The sequence below is a fragment of the Corapipo altera genome, unplaced genomic scaffold (genome assembly GCF_003945725.1).
Source record: "Corapipo altera isolate COAL_440 unplaced genomic scaffold, ASM394572v1 239, whole genome shotgun sequence".
In the NCBI taxonomy this organism is placed as follows: domain Eukaryota; kingdom Metazoa; phylum Chordata; class Aves; order Passeriformes; family Pipridae; genus Corapipo; species Corapipo altera.
In genome coordinates, this window is record NW_020884938.1 from 781,403 (window position 1) to 788,772 (window position 7,370).

Consider the following 7,370-nt stretch of genomic DNA (forward strand, 5'->3'; position numbering starts at 1 on the left):
CTTTCAGTTGTTCAGAAACCACAAACCATCATACACCTGTCTCTGAACACACAGGAAATGAGTGTCTCCCAAACAGCCAGAATTCAGAGCTGCAGGTTTATCTCCATGTGACTCAAATACTGATGTCATGACAAATGTGTATTTTCTGAAGGAATTTCGTTTGTACATAAAATTTCATCTTAGAGTCTGAAAGGAACCAATAGTTAACCATTTCTTTGATCAAGAAGAACATCAAATGTGTCCCTCCATTTTTTTGTGTGCTCTTATCCATAGTTCCCAAGCTCTCTGCTGACTTTCATGGCTGTTTTACACAGATTCTGTTATAAAGTAGCCTAACATTTTCTACAATCCACCCAATGTTGTCTTCAGTACAGCTTCCACTACACACAGCTGTCTACCATGGGGAAGGAAACGTTCTTCTCTGGTATTGCCTCAGTATATCCATTTATTTTGATTAGGTTTGCTGTAATCTCCACATCAGATTCACCTAATGGCATCTATTAGCATCACTCTGATTTATTTGAGAATGGTAATGAAATACATGAGTATATTATAGCATAGAAACTGAGGAAAAACAGATCTACTGTTCCACCCCACTGAGGAACAGAACATAAATTACTTCATATTTTTGAACACCGGAATTTGCTCTTGTGCAGAAAGGTTCTTGTGTCTGAGCAATGACCCAATATTTTTCAAAGAGCTGTATTAAACCAAAATCTCTTTATAACCAAAAATTATTGTATTTAGGTTAGAAACAAATCCTTTTATAAAGTTAGTAACAAATCTTTCAATTAGCCCACAGTGTCATGGCACCCTCTCAGTTCTGGACCACTGGAGCAGCAGACCCAGGCTCCTCCACACCAGGATGAGTTTCAAAACAAAGTCTTATGTCTGCTCGCTTTCAAAACTTGTCTTATGTCTTTGGTTTGCTCATAAAGATGTGGTAAAAAAACATTTTGAGAGTTATCAGCCTGAGCTGCGAGCACGGTTCCTTCTCCTCATGGGCTGCAGGATCCATCCAGGTTTGACAGAAAGCTTGAGGCTTGCAGCCAGCTCCATGGAAGGCAGATTTTTATGGATGAAATGTCAGGTGACATCCCAGTTAAAGACCTGGCACTCTGGGATGCTTTTGTTATGACAGTTTCTTTATCTTGACTGCTGCCACGTGTGACTTCTGAAAGACTTCTGACATGTAATTTCTAAAGCTTTGTGCATAAGCAATAACTAGTGTGTTTAATCTCCTCAGGACAGGCACTCTCTTCCTTTCTACATGCATAATAACTAGACCCAGCATAATTTAGTGCCTGTGGATGTTGTGTGGGATACTGGAGCATCCAAAGCTCTATACACATGGCATTTTCCCTTTAGTTGCATTTGAGAATATTACTCTCTTTCTTTTCATGCTGCCTAACAAAGAAATATGGTCCTCACAAGTGGAGTTGTCCCTTTCTGCCTGCAAAGCCTTACAGGGGTGTTTGCCCTGCACACGGAGTGCACACAAGAGGAACTCTGGCAGCTGTCCATGACATTCCCAAATGGAAGCACTTGTCAGAAGTAACACCCAGCCAGGCATCCATGGACAGAGAGTGAAACACTCACTAATTACCTCCCAAGCCTTCCCATTTCCTTGATTGAGCCTGGCACGTAGATCCAGCCTGTGAAACCAGCACTCTGCAGGGGCTTGGTGCTTGCATTAGGGACATCAGCTCTTCCTGACAGGAAATCACTTTGTTCCCTTAATGCTTCCACAAAGAACTAGTGAGAGGCAGGAAATCATTCCATGAATTTGGCATCTGATGTTCACAAACTTGAGCAGTCCCTGTAAGCAGCTGGGACTAGGTGTAAGAGTGGGTATGCACGGGAAAGCCTTCAGCTCAGAGCTGCCATTACAGCATGACTTGGCACTCCTGATGTGCAACACTGCCTGGAGAAAGGATTTTCCTGACAACCACACTTTGGGAGCATTGGCAGAGACAGCTGTGGAGGAGGAAGAGATGTTTGCAACACAGCGGTTTTTTTGGCCTTAGCAATCAAATCCACATTTCAAGAGTGAAAAGTTTCTGCCTAAATTCATGGCATCAAGTAATCCTCAATGTTCTATAAGCAATTAGATCTGTGAAATTCAAATTGATGTTCTTCAGCTTATTTATGTTTAATTTGCTAAGGGAAGCCTTTATTCACTGGAAAGAGGCATCCCGCCTCCTGAAGCTCCCTGGGTGCCTCTTCTTCCATTGCACTGCATCAGGAAAGGCAATCCCACAGCCTGCTGCCTGAGATAGGCACACATAAGCTCCCTAAATCTAACAGATGTCTCTACCTTTTAACCTGATCTGGGGAGCACTTTTTATAGCCTAAAATATTTGGCTAAGGAAGAACACGAGGGGCACCCAGAACCCGTGGATGGCCTGAGACTCTGCTGCTGCTGTGAACCATCTCCTCTGGCTCTGCCTGCACCAGTGTGAGCAGCATTCCCTGGGAAAGCATGGGAGTGTGCCATGGCCAGGGAACAACCTGCCACTAAAGGGAAGAGCACTGGACACCTCACGCCTTCAAATATCTCACTCTTTCCTCCTACCAGGACCCAAATGCCTTACATTGTCTAAGCTTGTCTACAAACAGTAAAGAAGCTTTGACTTCTAACACACACAGTCCCTCTGAAGCACCATTTGGGGGATTCTTTAGGCACTGTTAAAGGAGGCTACAAGCCCAGTTAAGATTTACATGCATATAAATTGCCTTTAACAGGAGATAGTGTCTAAACAATATAGGAAAACACATGTACACCTTTCAGAATTAAAACCAACACGTCCAGCCATGGAAAGCTCTGCTGTATTTCAAACAACTTCTGGTTTATGTGAACTACCAACATGCTTATAGGAAAAGGGAAAATTAAACTCAATTCTCTACAATTTGAACTGGTGAACCCTTGGACAAGTCACTACATACATATTCTAGACCTAGGGAGTGACACAGAAAAGAGAAAGAAATTAAACCAAAGTTGTTAACTTGATATTTAATCACACTGTCTTATAGGTTCCTGTGTAACATCAGTAGAAGGTAACAAAGATAAGCCAACCATCAATTGCAGTACTCTAAGTTTCATGATTTAGGATAGCATTTTTTAACAATCTGGACATTAATGGAATGTGAAAATATTGAAACCCAGGCATTTTATATATCCCGAAAGCACTAGTTCCACTCCAGCTCCCCCAAGAAGTTTGGCTGCATGTGCAGCATACACTAGAAGATAAGCTGTCTCAGAGAATCTGAGCTTAGCATTGCCCCAGCTGTAAATACCAGGCTGATAGGAAATCCTGGGATTAGCTTAGACCTGCTCATGTCAATAGGCTGGGAGGAGCTGACAGGTGAGGACAGGTCATGCCAACCCAGTTCATTTAACATTGACTGTTTGCTTCTGCTAAACTTAGAACTATTTTTTGAAAGCATTTTCTTTCTCTCAATGTCCTGCTTCTGCTGAGAAATTCCAAGGGCCAGCCAATACTTCCAGCCAAGGAAGTGTTCCATGAGTGACACCACATTTATATGGATGGGGAAGCCAGAGCTCCAAAAAGATGGGTGTCACTGAGCACTCTTGTATTGTGATTCGTCCTGACACGTGGTGTATCAGGGACTAAGATGCAAGAGCCCTTACACTTTCTCCTCCCAATCCACTGTTCCAACTCTGTCATAAAGCTGCTGCCCTTTGTTGTCACTAATTACACCTGTGTAATTAATTAGGGTCTGTGCTGAAACACTCCTACTACTCTCCAGATTCGTCTCTCTGTACACAGGTGGTCTTCATAAAGACTGACTTAACTCTTCTGCTGGGAAAAAAATACGAAGTTCTATAAGAGCAACCTAGCCTAAAAGTTATCTTTCTGCCTCAGAATAAGCCAGTCAAACTGACAGGCAGCTTGTGCCACTGAGGCCAGGATAAAACTACTTGTCTTTCACACCTTACGGACTCAGTGCCTTAGTCTGAAACTCAGGAGTTAATTCAGTTGGTATTTCAGCTGGATTTCCAAAAGTTAGGACTGTTTAAAGTGACCGTGAATTGTTGTGAACTCACTAGATGGGTTTAATACATACAGGTATAATTTCTATCACTTTTTCTGCAAGAAGAGCAGGTCCACGATTTATGAAAACATTTACTGAAAGGAGTAATAACCCCTCTGGGCCCTAATAAATGCTTTACAAACCCCTAAACAGATGAGACCATTTTCACAGCTTAAGCTACCCCAGCTAATTGCATTTTCTCAGTTCACCACTGGTGGGAAAGGAAGATCTCATGGAGACAACTGAGTGGGCTCAATAGCTCAGTGTGCAGAAAGGCTGGTTACCTCACCTTGATTCAGTGTGCAGAAAAATGTGGTCGTGACTCATGCTCCAAACCAGCCCCAACACACTGTAACAGCTGCAGAACCACCTCCAAAACAACATTCCTGTTTCACAGGGCTCCCTTCCCCCCAGCTCTGACCAAACCAGATAACTGTGTTTTGACTCCAGAGAAAAAGGCAACGTTTCATGTGCTTTCCTCTAAACATTAATAGTACCTTGAGCCTTCAGATCTTCTGGAAAGTAAAATTTCTTTTGCTCTCTGCTCACAGATTCTTTCTGATTTTGCCTGTTATTAAGAATATTAACCGATGTTCATTAAAATTAATACTGAAATACTGACACAACTATACAATAGGATATAATTAACGTAGCATTAAAACCAGTTAAATAAAATTACTCTATTACCCAAACCGTGAGCTTTTCAAACACCCTTTCAGTTAGAAATTTCTAAAAAATTAAAGATTCCATCATTACCACTTGCATTCATACAGTTGTTACTCATATTCAAATTGGATTTTGGCCCAGAAGGTACACACTAATTCAGGAATTAAAAACCTCATTTCCAAATTCTCAAATAATTATTTAGAAATTACTGCTGAAAAATCAGTTTATTTTTAGAAAGTTGTCATGTATCTTTCCCCAAAAGAATTAAGGACTTAATCACTGCATTCTTGATAAACTGTGCATGATTTGATCGCGTCTCTGAAGAAACAGTTTCTGTTATATCTGTGTTTTAGGATTTAATTTGCTCCTTTGAGCATACCCCATGGCAGTTAACTGATGGAGGCAGGGACCAGGGTGGTGCAAGGAAAGGGAGAAGGGCAAAAGAAAACTAAACAGGTAAGAACATCTCTGACTTCAGAGCTGCATGACCTGAAACATTCTGCTGTGCATTCAGAGGTGTAACTGCAAAGGATCATTTTAGCTGAAAAAAAAAAATACCTTGTAACATACCTGTAGATAGAATTTTCAGTAACTTTAATTGTATGTTTAATCCTGGGAGCAAAATTAGGCCTGGGCTGAACACTAGGAAGTTCCAGAAGTAATTTTGAATTATCTTTCAAGCTGGCCAATTTAACAGAGTTTATAAAGGGGGGGCCCAAAACTGCCATGTCCTAAGTCAGAACGCCTTGATGCAGTTAGGGAGGCAATTAAGGAAAGACTGCAGAATTAATTTTTGCATATAAACTGCCTGGATGGCCCACTGACTCACAGATATGCCTTCAGCAGAACACAGCAGGCTGCTGAAGACGGCAATACCCCAATTTAAGACTAAAATAGGATTAGAATCTTTAATTTGCTTAATCTCTTCAGCACGAAACTTCATTTCATGCCCTGTGTCTTTAAGCTAGATATAACATTCATTTGCCACGTATAGCTGTTATTAATCTTAATTTCTTATTATCAGTAAGGAAAGACACGAAAAAGAAGAGGCTACTTTGCATACTTGTAATGGGTTGAATAGGACTTGCAAAGCCTCAGAATTACAAAGTGTGTTCCTGCAGAAGTTTGTGCACATACAGAGCTCAGGGCACACAAGTGACACTGGTCTCTGACAAGCCCTCAGTAGCCACCCAGCTTTGGCAGGGGCAGGACTGTCAGGCAGGTGTAGCATAGGACTCATCCATCAGACAGACGTGGAAATGCATTCAATGAACCCATATTTGCTAACTTGAAAACTCATTTTCACTGTTAGATATTCACACCCCATGTGGTCCCATTAACAGGCACTGCAGGCTTTCACTATTAGCTGCTACTAAAATAAATACAGGAAGGAAAATACAGACATATATAAATAACTTGCTTGTTTTTTGTGTAGCAAAGCTGGCTGCTATTGCCTAGTGCAGAAGACACACCTCACAACTTTAAGCCAGCTGGTTATAGTGGCAGCATGGTTCCAAACATCCATGAAGAAGAGCTTTAGGAGCAATATGTAAAGATCAGATACAAAGCCCCCTCCCCAGCAAGAGCTTGGCTGGACGGAGTGGTTTGTTGTTCTAAAATGTGCCATGGGATCTTTAAAAACCAAAATCAATTAGCACTCCAGGTTTCTAACTGATCCTGAGGGTACTTAATCAATAGCCCCTTTAAGAAGGCAAACTTCATCTCCCTGTTTTCTGACCAAGAGCTGTGATCTGCTAGGCAGTCTGTTTGGCTGCGGGAGCCTGCAGGAAAGAAAGCAGCTGAGGAGCTTGTCTTTGTGTTTTGGTAGAAACCAGAGAAAGCTGAAGGCAGGGCTGGGGGCTGAGTAAGGGCAGGAATATCTTTTCATTACCCCATGGCATAAATAACTCTCAAGAATGCATTTATAGGGCCAGCGAGTGACTGCAAAGCTTCATTTTCTCTGAAAAAGAGAACTATCAGTTTTAACAATGGAAGAGGTGCTTCAGTCCTGAGATTGTATGCCCCCATTTTTCATTGCTTTGTGGAAAAAAAACTAGATATTTTACCAGCAAAATACTGTGTTGACTTCAAATCTGTCTCCTGTGTCAAAGTCAGCATAGGAGCCTTCCACAGAAAATACTCTGGTCTGTACCCATGTTATGGGAAATGAGTGTCTGATTATTAGTTTATGGGTGAGAGATTGTTGGTTTATCAGTGTCAGAAGTTGACATAAAACTGAAATTGGAAATATGGGGTAAATGTATGCTATTTTGGACAATGGCCGTGCAGTGTTTGAAAACTTTTCCTTCTTATTAAGCCATAGCAAAAAGCCCAGCTCTCAAAGGATGACAAGTCTCAAGTCCTCCGTCCCCTTTGCTCCTTCCCACCACCTGCAAGGCCTGCTAAGTTTCAAATGGGGCTTCAGAGAGAAGAGGCTGCCTCACCTTACAGTGGTTATTAGAGGAGAGCACAAGGCAATGTTATAAACAAGAGGTGTTGAGTTAATTGTCCGCAGGAGAACTGAGTAGGTGATTGTATTCCTGTCCAACTGTGGCTTAGAAAATCCTTCATTTCTCAGCTGGATGGGTTGCCCAGGATGGTTGATGTCAGGGATGCAGGGTGGGCTGTCCCGGGATGACGGGTGATGT